The sequence below is a fragment of the Monodon monoceros genome, unplaced genomic scaffold, assembly GCF_005190385.1.
Source record: "Monodon monoceros isolate NGI ecotype Baffin Bay Population unplaced genomic scaffold, NGI_Narwhal_1 Super_Scaffold_7, whole genome shotgun sequence".
In the NCBI taxonomy this organism is placed as follows: Eukaryota; Metazoa; Chordata; class Mammalia; order Artiodactyla; family Monodontidae; genus Monodon; species Monodon monoceros.
This window is the reverse complement of record NW_021703784.1, coordinates 106042004-106058404: the sequence shown is the minus strand read 5'-3', so window position 1 is coordinate 106058404 and position 16401 is coordinate 106042004.

Sequence of the window (16401 nt, the reverse complement as noted above, 5' to 3'; positions counted from 1 at the left end):
CTCCCTCCTTCCTCCCTTCCCAAGGAGCATCTCAACCCCTCTGCTCTCCCCATCCTTTGCCCCCGCGGCCCCATCGCCCTCCAGGTCCTGGCCTCCTGTCTCCCTCCCTGACCCTTCCCGCCCCCAGGCTGAGCCCTCACTCCCCTGCCCAAGCCCACTGCATACCCCCTGTCATCCATTGCCTCTCCACCTCCACTGATGCCCCTTCCCCCTCTGCTTCTGTCCAGAGACAGGCTCAGCTCTTCCCTGCTTGGGACGAGTCCAAGCCCCAGTGCTGGGAGCAGAGTGCGCCAGGAGCTCTGTTAGGGAGGCTGCGAGGGTTCTGGGGTGCCCCTGCCCCTGCGCCCCTCCCGTGCTGTCTTGGCCGAGAGGTCCCCACCTGGTGCCGCCCCTGCTGAGGGCCATCGAGGCCTTCCCCTCCCGGGGCCCACCTGCCATTCGAGGGCCCTTCTCCTGTGCTGACCGTGGCTTGGGGAGGGTCAGAGCATTGCTGGGCCCTGCTGACCAGGCAGCCAGACGGACGAGGCTGCTCCCCTGGCCTCGCTGTCCAGCTTTCCCATCACAGAGCCAGTCCTGGGCTCCACCGCCCTCCCCGGAGCCCCTGGCGCGGTGCTGCCTGCTGGGCAGAGCGTTTAAAAGTGACGCCTGTTGTGCAGGGAACGTCATAGGGCCCTGGGGCCAGAGCCGAGCGGGGTCACTTTTTTTATTCAAAAGCAAAGCCTAAACCAAGAAAACAAAGTGATTAAGTTTCTCCTCGGAGCGACGGGCCTCGCGAGGTGGGGCCGCCCAGCTCCCTGGCGCTCGACCCTCCGCCGCCACCGCGGGAACGGCCGGATTCTACACACAAACAGGAAGCAGCTGGTTTTCCCCAAACGTGAGGCCTGGGCTGGGTCCCCAGGGCACGGGCTGCGGAGACGGGGGGCCGGAGCCAGGAGCTCAGCTGGGTGGGCTGCCCATGTCCTCGAGGGAACCGTCAGGAGGGACCCCCTGGGCTCGATCCTGGGCCAGGGAGATGGGGGGCGGGGGAGGAGGGGGCTCCCGCACGCGTCCCGCCACCACTGTGGGGCTCAGTTACCCCTCATGGGCTGCCTGAGCCGCCCGAGGGCACGTGAGTTTAAGCGGGGGGCTCCGTGGGGGCCGGGGGCAGGGGTGCTGGGCAGATGCTGGACATATCCCGGGAAGGCCTCCTGCAAGCCGGCAGGGGTCCACCCCGACACCCCCGTCCTGCCTGCTGCTCCGTGGCTGGATTCGATCCTGGGCCAGGAAGAGGGGGATCTCCCCCATCCCAGCCCTGGGGTCCTCCCGGGGCCTCTCTGTGGAGTTCTGGTAAGATGAAAAGCTGGGAGCGGCCCGAGCAGAAATGTGTGCAGCTGGGAGCACGTGGGCTCAGCCCAGCCCCGAAGGGTGCCACCCCGAGGGAGGCCCCACCTGATTGGAAGGGGACACCGGGGTGTCCCAGGAGGAAAGCCAGGGTCAGGGGCTGGCAGGCAACTGTCAGCCTTGGGTAGTAGTGAGTTTCCTGTCATGGGAGCATGTAAAGAGAAGCTCACACAGAGAGGCCCCAGGCAGAGTGGACAGAGCCGGCTGGGCTCTGCATGGGGCCCCCCGAGAAGCCCCATGGAGACAGAGGCTGGGGGCGCCCATGGTGGGGACAGCATCGCTGGGACACCTTGCTAACCGTGCAGCGCTCAGACGGCACTCAGGGGCGGAGGCCAAGGCGGTTCTGACCCGGCCCCTCGTGGGGAGAGGTTCTGAGCGTGGATCAGGGGCTGGTTGCGTGGGACTGAGCGGTCAGGCACACGTCCACGTGTCTGTTACACTTCACCCGAAACTTATAACAAAAAAGACTGCTCAGACGAGGGACGCGGCCTGAAGGCCCCGGCCAGTCCTGCCGGGACCCGAGAGCCAGTGTCTCGTCCAGTGGGCTCTTCCCCAGACAGAGCGAGCTCCTGGGGCGGCCAGGAGGCCCTGAGCTGGGGAGTGGGATCCCCACTCTTCCTAGCGGGCCAAGGGGCACGACGGCGCCCCCTGCCCACGACCGGCTGTGAGCAGAGTGCCTGGCTGCACCCCAGCCTGACTCCGAATCTCAGGGTCAGCACGGGGTGGGTCCTCCCTGGGCTGGAGACCCTGACCCCACCGTGGTGATACTGCGGGGTAAAGGAGATCTCTCTGAGCCAGGTTTGGGAGACAAGTGTCTTTCAAACAGGATTAAAGAAGAGGCCAGTTTTTCAGGAATGTTCTCAGATAGCGGGGCAGAGCGGGCTTTAGCCCGGCAAGACGTGAGAACACGTCCCAGGGAAACCATAGTTGGGACCGTGCGCCACTGACACCAGGATGGAAATGTCACCCGGTGGGGACAGACGGGGTCTGGTGATAGACCCAACTGTTTATACAGGGAGCATTAAAACCACAGAGAAAAATACCACTGCAAAGTTACAACGGCATACGACCCACCAAGCCCTTCCGACAAGGGGCCAAAGAGGAATTACCTTCAAAGTTGTCTCGAGGTAACTCCCTAGTAATTTGGAGTGAGATTAGATTAAAGAGAAAACCTACGCTTATAGGAAAGCCTGCACACGGACGTTTACGGCATCTTTGTGCAGAACCGCCAAAACTTGGAAGCAGCCGAGATCCCCTTCTGTAGGTGAAAAGGTGAATAAAGTGTGGGCCATCCAGTCGATGGAATATTATTCAGTGATAGAAAGGAGCTATCCGGCCCTGAAGAGACACGGAAGAAACGTAAATATATGCGACTGAGGGAAAGAAGCCAGTCTGAAAAGGCCACATACTGTATGATTCCAAGCACGTGACATTCCGGAAAAGGCAGAACTATGGAGGGCAGTAAAAGGATCAGCGCTTGCCGAGGTTTAGGAGGAGGTGAGGGTTGAACAGGCAGAGCCCAGAGGGTTTTCAGGGCAGTGAATCTACTCTGTGTGTTACCGTGCTACCGTCCCCGTGGGTACATGCCCCTATACATCTGTCTAAACCCACAGAGTGCACGACCCCAGGAGTGAACCCTAATGTGGAGTGTGGACGTCATCACCAATAATGTCTCAAAATTGCTTCATTAATTTTGACCAATGTCCCACTCTAGAGCAAGGTGTGAATGATGGGGCCACTTTGTGTGTGGTGGGGGTGAAGTGGTAAGGGTACCTCCCCGTACATTCTGCAAAATTTTCCCATAACCCTAAACCGGTTCTATCCTCAACCGAGGGCTATCTGTCACCGATCTTTGATGCCGCAGACCTCATAGAGCACAGCCTGTTCACACAGCCCACCTGTATGAGCCCTTTGCTCCTATGGTCTCTGTCTTACGCACAGGGAAACTGAGACATGGCAGGTTTGAACCCAGAGCCGCTCCCCAGCCCAGGCCCCGTGAACTGTTCCCCCTTATTCTCTCCCCGGGACCCCTTTATATCCCTAAACATTCTGGAGTTTGGCAAAGAGCTTTAGTTGAGGTAGGGTTGCACCTGAGATTTGCTGTATTAGAAGTTCAAACTAATGCATGAAAATGTTCTGAAATATTTAAATTTTTAGAAACTTTCAAAAAATTCTAAGTGAGTTAAAAGTCACAACAAGAGGGACTTCCCTGGCGGTCCAGTGGTTAAGACTCCGCACTCCCACTGCCGGGGACACGGGTTCGATCCTTGGTTGGGGAACTAAGATCCCGCGTGCTGCACCGTGTGGCCAAAAAAAAAAAAAAAAAAAAAAAAGTCACAACAAGCTTCTCCATATTAACATAAAGTATTATTTTTATAAAAAAGTATCTAAGCTTGTCTAATCAAAACACATTTAGTGAAAAGAGTGGCATTTTTTCAGGCTTCGAAAATCTCTGCGGCTATGGGGAGAGGAGGGCTGTCACGCGGGCATCTTCATGCGGTCCATCGCAATACAATGTGGTGTTTGGGAAGAAGGAGAGTCATTTGATGGACTTCTCAGATGTGCCTGGGTTTCCTTTATGATACTACACCCAAACTTGACAAGAGGTGGGTTCTTAAAAGTGAGATGCACTGTGGGGTCTGAAACCCCGTCAATGATCTCTCCAGACGCTGTTATGCGAAAAGCCATCCGTCTAGGAGACGAAGGAGTGGATAACAAACGCATCCTGGTGCCTGGACTGGGAACAGAAGGAGGATGGGGGGTCGGAAGCATGGGTGAAATCCAGGTGAAGCCTGGAGCTGGATCAGGGACCTTCGCCGTCTCTTACTTGACACAAATGTAGGGCGATTCGGGAACTCTACCACCTTTGCAATTTGTCTGTTAATCTAAAATTGTTCCAAAATAACGTTTCTTGGAGGCAAAAACCCACTGGTCTGTCCTGCGCGCCCAGAGGACGTTTTCCTGCGCGTGGCCACTGGGAAATGCCAATCTCCGGATTAGGCAGATCTTCCAAGGTCCACGCTCTCCACTGTCGTGAACGAAAACTCACGTTCATGAACATCACCGCCTGGCTCCTCAGGGGCCTTTCAGGATTGGAAGGCTGTCCAGTTCAAGGTGGCAGGTGCACGCTTCCCAAAATTCTGCTTTCCGCTTGAAAGTTCAAATGAGGTCACCACCAACAGACGCCACGGGCTCTTTTCCTTGAGGCGACAGGATGGTCCTTCTCCAACAAAGCGGCCAGCACATGTGTGCAGGTGGCCACCTGAGCTGGTAACTCCGACCGCCACACGAGGGCTGCTCCTGGACAAGCCGGGTCCTTCCTTGAGCGGCACCAGGGCACAGCAGAATGTTAAGACACACCCCAGGGTCCAGCTTAGTGGGATTCATCAAGTTGACGGCTTCACCAAGGGCTGCCAGCCTAGGTGCCTCCTCTGAGGCTGCCTCTCGGTGGAGCTCCGCGTGCTGGGAGCCCCTCGCTCCAGCCCCACCCCGGCCCCCAACCCAGGCAAACGTCCCTCTTGTGAAGATTCCTGGTGGAAGAGCAGACCCGAACCCACCCTCTTCTCCGTGCACCCACCTGCCTTCCCCGACTCTCCTTCCTCCCGATTCAGTTCTCCTCGGCCTTCAAGGCTTTCTCTGAGTCCCTCCTCTTCCGAGGAGCCCTCCCTGACCAGCCCCACCTAGAGGAGCACACTTCCTGGAGCTCCCACGGCCCATCCTTCTCCCCAGTGTGTTCCTGCCTCCCCGCACGCCGTGTGTGGACTTCGCGGGGGCAGAATCCCCCACTTCCCGGCGTATCTATCTCCCCCTTGTCCACCCTGAGTTTCCCCGCCCCGCACGCCTGTCGCTGCCCCATAAGCCCCGACTGCAGGCCTGGCAGCGGCCGACTCCTTTGGTTCTGGGAATTCTTTTGACCCCCCGGTGAACCGCTGAGAGCAAACACTGCCCTCTGTGCTAATTACAAGCAGAGTGTGGAGGGAGCATGCGGCCTTGCTGACCGGCCCCGTCCCGCGTCCCTCGGCCTGCGCAACTTCCTAGAATGCAGGGAATTAGGCCTGAAATCCCCGTGCGCTGGGAGGGGTTTCCATGGAACTCATGGTGGGCAGGAGTGACCAGGATTAAGGGGCCTGAGCCCCCTCAGGCTCCCTCTCCCGGGAACCCCCAAGGTTGGGCGGGATGGGTGTTCAGTGCTCCAGGGGCCCTGCCTGAAAGCGCCCCCTTCGCTTTAGCTGTGCCTGGAAGCGGCTCTTGCCAGCAGGGCCCCGTCGCCCACAGGACGGGGTTCCTAGCCCTCGACACTGAGCTCAAGGCTTCTCCCAGACGCCCCCAGTCTGCAGGACCCCGCCTGTTCGATGCCTCCGGGTTGGGGTACTGGCCCTGGTGGGAGGGCCCTGGTCCAGCTGAGAGAACAGACTTGGCGCTGACCCGGCCCACTCCTTCTTCCAGGCCCAGTGGAGGAGACCTGCCTGTCCCGTGACCCAGGGAAGGGACCCTAGACACAGGGACACGTGCCTCCTTCCCTCTGGGCCTCTCCTCCAAGCTTCTGGCAGTGTTTCTTGGGCCCTGGATCTGGGAGATGCCTGGAGGGGCTCCAGGGAACAGAGTGGTTTCCCCAGGCAACCTTGAGTGACCTTGACCTTCCTCACCATCTCCAACTTCTCACCTGGACAACAGGGCTGGTGACCACAGAGCCTGCCTTCCGGGGGTGTTGAGAGGATGCAGGAGGGTGTGTACAGACAGCCCAAGAGCAGCCCTGGCCCCTGTGAGCTTTGGAAACATGCCGATAATTCTCACTCTTCACGTGAGGGGTCCAGGAGAGTCTGGGGGGATCCGCAGCAGGTTCACCTCTGCACCTGTGGCAGGGACAGTTACTCAGAGCTGTAAGTGAGGCTGCACCCAGCAGGGGCTGGAGATCCGACCCCACACCCCAGCCACACTGGCCCCCAGCTTGCCCTGGGGTGGCGGGGAGACAGCCGTGGGGTCCGAAGCACTGGAGCAAGCTGAGTCTGGGACTGCCCAGGAGAGACTGGCCCACAGAGGTGTCTTGCCTCAGCCTAGGGAGGCGAGAGGACCTGGGCCTGCCCCTCGGCCTCGGGAGGGAGCCTGGGGACAGTGGGATTGCCAAGACCATGAGTCCCGTTATCCTCCGCAGCCCGTCATCATGTAATCGGCTCATTAAACACCTTGTTAGTTGTCCAGCTCTCCCTCCAGATGGTGAGCTCCCAGGGCAGCCAGCCCACCAGTCCAATGGCCAGCCTAGGGCCCGACGTCAGGCACTCAGGAGCTATCGATGACCATTGACGAGTCCTGACCTTTCTCGGGAGACCATCTGCAAAATGGGGGGAATGGGCTCCGCTTTGAGGATTAAATGATAGCACAGATGTACACAGGTGCAGGAATTTTCCCCAGTTGGTGGAAACTTCTGGGTGAAGGCTGACTTGTAAGTAGTAATTCTGGCCAGAAAAAAGCCACCTCAGGTGTGCAAGGTGAGAGAGATGGGAGTTTCCAGCACCCAGAATGCTGGCTTGGGCAGCTGAGTGGCTGGGACAGCCATTCCTTGAGATGGGGAACCCAGAAGGAAGGCCACACGTGGAACGTGAAGAATTTCGGGTGCTACTGGGTAAATGAGCAGACACTGGATCCATGGTCCTGACCTTGGGCAAGTGGAACCAGGATCCATGGTTGAGGGTCTTCAGGATGTATGTGATCACTGTGGCTGTGGGAGGATGCCCTCCCCCAAGGGGAGAAGTCCAAGGAAGGAGAGGAGAGAATGTGCTAAGGTCAGGACAAGGCAACCAACACTTAAAGAAAGGGGGACCGAAAACCCCCCAAAAGATGGACAGGGAAATGACCCCACAGCCGCAGCAGCCAAGAGGAAACCATGTCTGAAGCCTGGAAAATATGGTTCCATTGTCTGCTGGCCTCCATGGTTTCTGTTGAGAAGTCTGTCACCTTCAACACATTGTTCATGGTTATGTAATATGTCCTCCTTTCAAATCTGTCTTTTTGAATTTTCATTTTCATCAGTTGGACTTCAATGAGCCCAGGCATGATTTTCTTCAAATTGATCCTATTTTGGGTTTGCTGAACTTCATGAATCTGTAAGTTTACATCTTTAGTCAATTTGGGCAGGTTTTAGCCATTATTTCTTCAATATTTTTTCTCCCCCATTCTCTTGCTTCTCCCCTTCTGGGACCTTAATTACCCATGTGTTAGACATTTTAATACTAGTCATGTGTCATTGAGTCTCTGTTCTTTTTAAAAAAAATTTTTCTTTCTCTTCTTCTTTGCATTGGATAACTTCTATTGACCTATCTTCAAGTCCACAGACTCTTTCTTTTGTCATCTCCGTTCTGCCACTAATATCATCCAGTATTTTTTTTTAATTTCATAGGTTGTATTTTTCTGTCTTAAGCATCCACTTAGATATTTTTAATATTTTCCATTTGCTGAAACTTTCTATCTTTTCGTTCATGTGAATGTGTTTTCCTTTATCGTCACTGGCATAGTTATCATAGCTCTTTTAAAGTCCTTATCTGATCATTCCAGTATCTGAGTGACCTCAGAGTTGGTCTCGCTTAATTGTCTTTCCCCTTGAGAGGAAAACACATGTTCCTAGCCCTCAGGCATGTCATGTAATTTTGGATTGTATAATAGACTTTGCAACTGTCATGTTGTAGAGGCTCCCCACGCCTGGAACGTGAGCAGAGTTTATACATAAAATTTGTAATGTCCCCTTCTCTGGCTCTTGTTGGGACCCCATCTCACTCACTGACAACCTTGATTGCCCCAGTCGCCTTCTCCTGGTTCCTCCAGCCAGAAAGATTGGGATTTTCGATGCCTGAACTATACTGTGACTGCCCTTCCAAAGTGACCTGCTTTTGCTATAACTAACTCGCTAGAGCCCTTGGGTAGTTTTTTGTTTGTTTGATTGTTGTCTGGGTTTATGATTGTTATCTTCAGGAGGGCTTATTTGTTAGAAACTTACTAGTCCATACAGGAAGGGTAACCAAGAGAAGTTTCAGGATGGGGGTGGGGTAGGCGTCAGCAGCAGCAAATGCTCCTGAGAGGCCATGTCTTATAAAGAAAAAAGTGTCCATTGAATTTGGCTGCAGGGATGTTGGTGGTACCGATGAAGAGAGTCATTCCAAGGGTAGTGGGATAGCAGGGTGGGATAGATATGGCAGGGTGAGTCATAAATATCCTCTCTTGTGTTAAGGAAAGTTCTTTTTATTCCTAGCCTAGTAAACATGTTTCATAACTGGTAGTACAGGAGACTTCCCTGGTGGTCCAGTGCGTAAGACTCCACGCTCCCAATGCAGGGGGCCCAGGTTCAATCCCTGGTCAGGGAACTATATCCCACATGCTGCAACGAAGACCCAACGCAGCCAAGATAAATAACTAAATAATAAAATAAAATATTTCGCGGCTTCCCTGGTGGCACAGTGGTTAAGAATCCGTCTGCCAATGCAGGAGACGTGGGTTCGAGCCCTGGTCTGGGAAGGTCCCACATGCCGCGGAGCAACTAAGCCCGTGCACCACAACTGCTGAGCCTGTGCTCTAGAGCCCGCGAGCCAAAGCTACTGAGCCCATGTGCCACAACTACTGAGCCCGCGTGCCACAACTACTGAGCCTGCGAGCCACAACTACTGAGCCCGCGAGCCACAACTACTGAGCCCGTGCACCACGACTGCTGGAGGCCGTGCATCTAGAGCCTGTGCTCCACAACAAGAGGGGCCACCACAATGAGAAGCCCGTGCACCGCATCGAAGAGTAGCCCCTACTCGCTGCAACTAGAGAAAGCCCGCGCACAGCAACGGAGACCCAACGCAGCCAAAAATAAATAAATAAATAAATTTTAAAAAGACACTATGCACTGTAAAAACAAAAAAAGAAAAGCTACACATATAACTGGGAGTGCACTTTAAATTTTATGGACCATGTTTGGGCACTTATCTGTATTACTGTATGGCTTTTCTTCTCTTTTCTATCATACGGCCTATTAACGTGATGATATTAATGGATTTCTTAATGTTGAGTCATTTTTGCATTCCTGGAAGTAAACTCTACTTGGTCATGGTGTATTATTACTCTAATTCAATACACTGCTGGATTTAATTTGCTCATTCTTTTATTTATAATTTTTGTGTCTCTCTTCACATGTGAACTTGGCCTGTGGTTTTTCCTTTTTTTGTACTCTCCTGATTGGGCTTTGGTATCAGGGTTATGTGAATGCAGAAAATGAATCAGAATTGTGTTCATCTTCTGTGCTTGAAACGTTTTGTACAGTATAGGAATGATCCTTGAACACTGAAAAAAAGAACTTACCCATAAAACTCTCTGGGCCCTGTGCCTTTTTCCAGGGTAGGATTTTATCGCTTTCAGTGGGCAACCTGTTTATTGACAGGTTTAGATAGTCTAGGTCCTTAAGACAATTTCCAGATACATATTCAGTTAAACAAGACCTTTAAATTCCATTTAGTCAACAAATATGTTTCAGTTCCTATTATGTTCCAGACTCTAAAGGCAGATACATTTCAATCTGAATCAGCATATAGAATGTCCATGAGGATAGACATTCAGTAAATTTCAGTCTCTTTGCTTTCCTCCCTCCTCCCCGACTAGGGATGTCACAAGTGACAACACAGTAGATATCCGTTGACCTGCGCTTGCCTTATACACACCCACATGTCAATTCATACATATATCTATCCCTGTATCTACCTATTCAACCATCCATCTATCCACCCACCCATCTACCCACATGTACATACATACATACATTCATATGTACATACATATACACATACATCCATCTACCTGTCCACCCACTCACCCATCTGTCCATTCAGGGCAACCACACTGAGCCTCTACTCTGCAACAGATACTGGTCTAGGTATTGGGGTCCATGGAGATATAAGCTAAGTGCTTAAGTGCTGGAAGGCCAAATAAAGGATCAAAATGGCCCCAGGAGGCTACAATGCGAACATAACTGAACAAGATAAGGGGGTGTGCTAGGGTCCAGGGAACCAGGGGGCCAGAGTGGTAGATTTGAGTGACTGATTTCGGGGTGGGCCACCCCACCTGAGCAGGGCGGGTAGTTCTCAGCTCCTGCTTGGAGGAGGCAGCCTGGAGAAGGAGAGGTCCAGGGTCCCAGGTGAGAAGCCCCCTGGGGGGTAACTCCCCCGACTTGGGCATGCCCTCAGCTCTGCTGTCCCTGTTACCCTTGAGTTGGCACACCAGGTTCCTCCTTCACTGTGATTGTCTTGAGGGCAGCAATGGAACCTCATCCGTCTCCGTGGCTCCGGGGCCTTGCTCAGAGCCCGGCACCGACGTTTACTGGATAAAAGATGAGGGAGAGGAGGACCAATGGCTGGGAGGCAGTGCGCGCTCACACAGATGCTGTGGAGAGCTGGGTAGGGCACTGCCTCAGCGTGGGTCTGGGTTTCTTCCCCTCCCACTGAAGCTCTGCACCCAGGTCCCCAGGGGGTGGGAGATGCCCCCACAGCCTCAGCTCCCACCTGCTGGAACCCCTCAGCGCACAAGACGCCTGGAGAACCTTTCTTCCCCACAGCTGCCCAGCAGGGGCAAGACCCTGGCTGGGGAGCATCCCAGGCCCCTAGGCTCCAGGAAGGTGGGGGTGGGAGCGCTTGTTCTCCCTCCTCCCTTCACTGGCTCCGCTGAGAACCAAATCGCCTTATCAGAAACTCCCTCGAGTGACTGGTTAACCAAATAGCTAGAATTCCTGCTCAGAGACACATCTGTTCCTGATCGAGGGGAGGCCAGGGGATGACAAGGAGAGGAGTGGGGAGCAGAGGTACAAGGCCAGGCCGTCCCAAAATGATGCTCTGGCCAGACCACTGGGAGCGGGGTGCCAGCCTGGCAGGAGCAGACCGGATTGTCTCCAGGGCTGGGGGCAGGACAAGCCCCCTGCCTGCACCCCCCGCCAATAGTGGGGAGCTGGGACCTGCCCACCAGGGTGGGAGGGTGACGGATGGGAAGCACCCCCACCCCCGTGCACTGGCTCCAGGATGCTGGGCCACACCGAGCTCTTCCCAGTGGGCGTGCCTCCCCTCGGGGCTCTGCCCCCTCCACCCCCTAACACACCCCCAACCCTCAGGCTCCAGCTGGTCCCACGTGTAGGCCATCCCCAGAACGGCACCTGAGCGGCTTTGCTCGTGGAGACCGCAGGTCGTTCCAAAGCCGCCCGAGCCCTTTTCCCTCCGCCCAGAGCGCCCTTCCAGCCTCAGCGTCCGGCCAGCTGCTCTGTGACTTCCCATCAGGTGGTCCTCCTCGGGTACAGGGGTTTTCCAGGGCGCCTCTGCCTCGCCCCCACTGGTGAGACTGCGGACCTGCCCCATGACACCCGAGCCCTCAGCCCAGGAATTCCTTCCTCTTAGGCTCTGGCTCCCCGGCCCCCAGCGCAGAGCAGAGCACGAGATAACGGAAGGATGAGCGAGGCCTCGCAGGGAGAAGGCAGAGGAGGAGACAGGCTGAGGCCGACACAGGGGAAGGGATGCCGAGGGAGGCCGCGAGGGGGAACTGCACGCGGCGGTCACAGCGGGAAGGGCCCAGTCCCTCCCGCTGGCCAGAGTCCCTCGAGTCCTGCATGGCACCCACCTCTGGGCTCCAGCGTGGGCCTGGGGGGAGCCCTGCTTTGCTGTCCCCCCAATCTGGGCTGGGACCGCCAAGCTCTACACCTGCCACTTCGCGGACACTAGCCTTCCCGGGTGCCCGCCCCCAGGGCAGAGAATGTGCCCCCCACCGTGGGCTGCACGCTGAGCCAGCTGAGGGCGCGTGGGCCCTGGGCCTTAGGGCAGGGAGGAGCGGGGAGAAGGGGCTGCCGCGCAGGGCAGGCGGGCGATAGACCAAGTCCGGCCGCCCCGTGGCTCTGTGCGAAGGGGTGGGAGCTGGGGGGCTGACAGCAGACTCCGGTGGGGGCTTCCTTGGAGGGGAGCCGCTGGGGGCAGCGTCTGCCCACCTCCCCCGCCGGGCAGGGCTGTGCGGCATCCCCCCAGCTAGACGGAGGGGCACCTCCAGCCCCCAGCGCGCTCCCCGTCACCGACACCCCGGAAGAGGCAGCCTCCCCTCAGCCCAGCCTGAGGAGCCCCCCACCTCGGCCAGGTCCCGCACCCCTCCCGCGAGGCCGCCCATCACGGAGGGCCTGGCCTAGGGCGAGGGCCAGTGTAAACAGATCATTTCTGTCCGCCTGGGGGGTGGGGGTGGGGGAGTTGTCTTGAGCTTTGTTATGTTCTGAAAAAAAGGCAAAAAATTTGGGTCACAAACCACAAACTGTTTTGCTTTCGGCATAACTGGCACCAACAGGCACTTCGTCTGTGGTTTCTGGCCGCTGAGGCCCGGGCTGTCTGGGGCTGGGGCGGGAGACGCTGGAGGCTGCGCTCATGAGGCTAGAGGGGGCTGGGCAGGTAGGGGCCAGGCCTCCTGGGGTGGCCTGTCGGCCTGTGGCCCCCCGGGGCAGCCACACCTGTGCAGGAGCACCAGCTGGGGGCCAGGCCCAGGCAGCCCGGAGGAGCGGGGACCCCGGGAGCCGGGACCAGCCAGGCAGGTGGACACAGGTCGCTGGGGGTGAGGCCTGGGGCCCAGGGCCACATGCGCGCTTGCCGAGGCAGGGAGACCCGCCTCCGGGAAGGCGGGGTTCTCCCCGGAAGGCGGAGAGCAGACGGGGCTGCGTGGCGAGGGGTCCCCAGGGGTTGGTATGATGGGGTCCATCCCCACACCCTCCGGGGCCTTCTGCCCGGCTGGCTCTGCGCTGGGGGCTTTGCCGAGAGCTCCGGAGAGCTTGGGAGGACCTGACAGCAGGCGAAATGATGCACCTGTGGTTATGGCATGTCTGGGGGTCACCGGCAGGGGCTGAATGCCAGACCGCTGTCTACACGGGAGGGGCAGCTCTGGACACCAGAGACCCAGGAGTGGGGGGTTGGTGAGCCAGGACAGCACAGAATGATGGAGAGGGCACGAGGGCGGGGGGTTAGAGGGGCCAGGAGAGAGCAGCCCGCCTGTGTGAAGCCTGAGGGGTCAGGCGGTGGGGACCGAGACACGACCCACCGAGAAACCGGAGGGTGCCAGGTGCTTAAGACCCCAGGAAAGCCTGGCCTGGCGTTTGCCCTCTACCCAGTGGCCCACGGGAGCCATGGAGGGTCCTAAGGGGAGAGCAGCAAGCTGTGGGCCTGCAGAGCAAGCTTGCCTAGTCGCACACGCAGAGTGCCTGGAGCAGAGACTGGAGCAGCGTCCAGCTTCCAGTGGGCCTTGGCGACCAACTGAACGTGGCGGGAGGGGGCAGAGGACCCTGGAGCAGGTGCGGGGTGGTGGCCGTGAGCGTGCTCTGGTCAAGGGTCTGCAGCACACTGAGGCAGCTGAACAGGCCCCAGCAGGTGCCATGCTGCAGCTCAGGTGAAAACACCAGGTGGAGGGAGACACAGGTGGGGTCAGCAGCGGGGAAGCAAGTCCAGTGCCTCCAGCTTAGCAAACTCAGTCTCCTCCCATGGCTCACGGTCAAGCCTTGGTGTCCCCCCGCCCTCCCCCTGTCCTCCTCACTCAGCAGGTGGTCGGGGGACCGGAACACACGGAGCGCTCCTGAGAGGGTGTTCTGGGCAGGCCTCCCCGAAGGGGGTGCAGTTCAGCACCAAGTGATGAGGGCAGGGCCCAGGTGGGTGCCGGCAGGGAAAGGGGTCCAGGCAGAGGCAGCCCGTGCAAAGGCCCTGAGGCAGAACCATGCATGTGCATTCAACCAGCCCAGCGGTGGGTGGGCCAGGGTGGCCTTGCAAGTCATCGTGAGGACTCGGTTTGTCTCCAGGGAAGCCAAGAGCAGAGGTGGGACCTGGTCTGATGTTTTAAGAGACCACCTGCGCTCCGCGTGGAGGTCAGGAGTGGAGACGGGAAGGGACCATCCTGAGGGGGGTGCGGGCGTGGCCACCTGCTGGGCTCACTGCGGTGCCCTCGGCCTCTGGAACAGGGCCAGGCAGAGGAGGTGTGCCCTCGCCTAACTCGTTTCCTCAGCAACCACAAGCTGGGTGGCTTAAAACTATAGAAATTCATTCTTTCTCAGTCCTGGAGGCCAGAGGTCTGAAATCAGTTTCACTGGACTCAACTCAAGGCGTCCAGGGCCAGGCTCCTTCCAGAGGCTCTAGGGGAGGGTCCTTCCTGCCTCATCCAGCTTCTGGGGGCTCCTGGCTTGTGGCCGCATCCCCCCAATCTCTGCTCTGTCTTCACACGGCCCCTCCTCTGTGTCCTTTCTCCTCTCTGCCATGGTAGGAGCCCCCATCCCTGGATCTGGGCCCTCCCTAAATCCACGACAGTCTCACCTCCAGATCCTTCACTTCATCACATCTGCAAAGACCCTTTTTCCAAATCAGGGCATATTCGCAGGGGTCTAGAATGTAGACACGTCTTTTTGGGGAGGACACCTTTCAGCCCACCCCCATAGGTGCCCATAAATATGGGCCTCTGACCTCATCTCCCACACTTCCCCCGCGCCCCCCGCGGCAGCCCCAGCCCCAGCCCCGGACTCCCCAGGTCCTGCTTCACCCCTCCTCCCAGGAGACCCCCCCCCACCCTCACCTCCTGAGTCACTTTCTCCATGAGGTCTAGCCACTGGAAAAAGCACCCCAGTAATCCCCTCCGTGACACCGAGCCTGGGGTGCCCCACACATGGGTGCTCATCCACACGTGTGAATGAGTGGATGAGTGAATGGATGCATGGAGCCCCGGGGTAAGCTGAAAGCTTGCAGAGCGCGTGGAGAGGCTGGGCAGATCCAGGGCACCTGGGACACGGCTGGGCCAAGCAGAGTGGAGTGGGGGCAGTGATGGCAGTGGGGGAGGCTTGGGGCTAACTCAGGAGAGCCGCGGGAGGGCTGGCTGAGCCCTGGTCGTGGCGGTCTTGGGGAAAGCAGGGTGGGGGCAGAGGCATGGGCGAATGGGCTGCAGTGAGGGTGAACAGGCTGGGTGATGGGGCAGCTGGGAAGGGCAGGGCCTGCCCAGAGCTGCAGGAAGGGAGACCCTGGCCCAGCATCCCAAGCGTCCCGGGAGGGGCCCCGGGCAGGGCTGCAGTGGACCTTTCGGGGGTGGGTCCTACCTGGGGTTGGCAGGAGACAGACTCCAACTTGGTCTGAGGGTGGGCAGGGCTGGGCAGAGGGTCCCGAGCTGGGTCCACACCCTACCCCCCCGGGAATGTCTCAGCACCTCCTTGGGTGGGTGGGGGGGGGCCCTCTGCCCCACCCTGGCCCCCAGGCTCCCCTGAAGGGCCCCGGCTGCCCAGAGGGCACGGTGCGCCCCCATCCAGCTCACTCTTTCCCACTTTCCCAGCCCTCCTCATTCTTGATCCCACCTCCTCCAGGCAGCCCCTCCCCACCCCGTGGCTGAGCTCTCAGGGAGCCTGGGCAGCATGGCCGCCCCTGGGGACGCCGTCCAGACCCCAGAGGCCACAGCCCAGCACCAGGCCGGCAATGAGTTCCAGAGACGGAGTGAGTGGATTCAGGTGCAAGGCCTCACCCCAACCCAGACAGGGGCTGAGAGCCCTGGGCGCCCACTGAAGGCTGCCCAGTCCCCGCCCGGGCACAGCTCACCGCCCTCTCCCCACTGGCCACACCTGCTGACCGGGGTCTTGGGGATAGGTGGGGTGAGGGGAGGGCCCGGGCAGGCCTCGAGCATTGTGGATGCCAGCCTCACTGCCTTCTGAGGGGCATGAGGACCCTAAAGGTCAGTGGTCAGAGTGGTCTGGGCTGCGGTGCGGGGCTGAGCAGGGGAGGGGGTTTCCAGTGCCCTCTGATGCAGCCTCAATCTTGGGGGCACGGGGAGCACATCTGCGTGTGCAGGTGGGCACACAGGTGACAGGTAGCCTTGAGTCCCCATCTGTAGCAAAAGCTACAGTTTCCAGAACCTTTCAGAACCTGGCCCACGCCCTTCCCCCTGTCCCCCGAGGCTGGGAAAATTCCCTGGGGTTGACAGACAGCGACAGCAGTTCACTCCTCAGTGGGCTCTTGGAAAAGTCCCCCGGGACCCCTC